Source organism: Octodon degus, unplaced genomic scaffold (assembly GCF_000260255.1).
Source record: "Octodon degus isolate 3935 unplaced genomic scaffold, OctDeg1.0 scaffold00063, whole genome shotgun sequence".
In the NCBI taxonomy this organism is placed as follows: domain Eukaryota; kingdom Metazoa; phylum Chordata; class Mammalia; order Rodentia; family Octodontidae; genus Octodon; species Octodon degus.
In genome coordinates, this window is record NW_004524639.1 from 5,869,873 (window position 1) to 5,871,944 (window position 2,072).

The following is a 2,072-nucleotide window of genomic DNA, read 5'->3' on the forward strand; positions in this document are numbered from 1 at the left end:
TCTACTGAGCTATCTCCCTGGCTTCCACTTTTGATGGTTGTAAATTATGCAAACATGAAAATTCATGTAGAAGCGTCTATTTTTAGCTCTTCTGGTTATACATCTAGGAGTAGATTGTGGGATAATAATATAATAATTTCATCTTTAATTTTCTTGAGGAACCATTAAATAGTTTTCCACTGTGACAGACCAACATTTCACAGAGTAAAATTCCAAACGATAATCTAAAAGGAAAATTATCATCTAGTCCACAGTATATTAACTGTCTCAGTTGATCTCTTCTAAATTTCTCTCTTAATTGCTCCATTCAAGCCATTCTGACCCATTCTGTGGTTCTTCAGACTTACCACGCGTACTCCTCAAGGCCTTTACAAGTGGTTTTCTCTGCCAGGAATACTTTTCCACTGGTACCTCTACTTGATACTTCAGCCTTTCCTCTAGATGTTTTGGTAAATGTTGCTTTAATTCCAAAGGTAAAATTAAAACTAGTTTTATATCAGCTCTCCCTATTCTCCTTTTATGTTGTATTAGTTTCCCAGGGCTGTAACAAACTACAATAAAGTGGATGACTAAGACAACAGAAGTATCCTTCTGAGTAGTAGAGACTAGAAGTCTGATATCAAGGCTGCTTTTTTCCTGTAGTATGTCTCTTTGAATTGTATATGGCTGCTGTCTCTCTATGTTTTCACATGGTCTTCTTTCTGTGCATGTCCTTGTTCAGATTTCATACTTTTATTTATTGTTTTTTATATTTTAGGGAAGGGTCTACGAGTTGTTCAGGGTCTCACTACTAGATCGGACTCATAGTGATCTGCCTGTTTACAGTCTCCCAAGAGCTGGGATTACAGGTGCACACCACCATGCCAGTCTCAATTGCCCTCTCAGCGTGCCCTGGGGGCGAGGTCAGCATGGCAGGCTCAGGGATCGAACGCTTGGCCCCTGCACTTGTTTGCAGGCTCTTTAATCCACTAAGCTATTTGACCAGCCCTAGATTGCATGTTCTTATAGTACTATGGGTGATAAAGAATTAGGGCCTGTCTTACTGACCTCATTTAAAATCAACTAATATTATAGACCCTATTTCCAAATGCAGTCAGATTTTGAGATACTGAAAGTTAAAACTTCAAGTTATGAATTTTCTAGGAACACAGTTCAGCACGTAATACCTGCTATATGTTTTTCTTTAGAATTCATCACTATCAAAAATATTGCATATCTTACACATTACATTTGCTGTTGTCTTTCACCTCCATTAAAATGTAAGCTCAATTAAGCAAGTTATGAACACCTCCTTTTTGTTCACCAGTACGTCTCCTGTACTTAGAACAATGGCTAAGACACATGAACTTTCAATAGAAACACATTGGATGAACAAATACATCTGTATCTATACCCAGACTTATTGTAAACTGGAATTTATGTGTAAGCAAATTATTCCTCCTTCATCAATCAGACTTTCCATCATGATTGGGAACCACATCTCCTCCCCACTAAGCTGTGGTTCTCTTATTAAATACAAGGGTAGTATATTTTGCTTTATACAAAAATCACACTTTGTAAGTCCAATGCTTAAAAAAATCAATTACTAGTGAATAAATTCTCTCTAATGTGAGTTATGTTAACAAAACTGTAGGTTTATGACGCACAATTCTACCCTCTCTGCTTTGATACTGGGCTTCTGATGTTAATTTGATTCATTTATCTCTTAACAGTGTACAAAGACTGCTGAGCAGAGGAACTATTTGATGGAGGAGGAAAAATGTTAGAGAAAAGCTAAATAAAAACTGAGTCCTATCTCTCATGTGTCTTTGATTTCTGTGTCATCTTGGGCATACTACTGCAACACAAGGGATTCAATTTTCTGCCATACAAAATGAGAAGGTAGGGAAAGTTTCTTTTTGTTTCAAATCTTATTAAATGTTATCATCATTTATGCAGTTGCTTAGGCTAAAATCTTTAGATTAATCTTTGGTATCTCTCTAACCTAACTACTGCAAAAATCTCTTGTCTAGTGTGCCTATCCAAGTTTTTCTTTCTTACTTTCTTTCTTTCTTACTTTCTTTCATTCATTC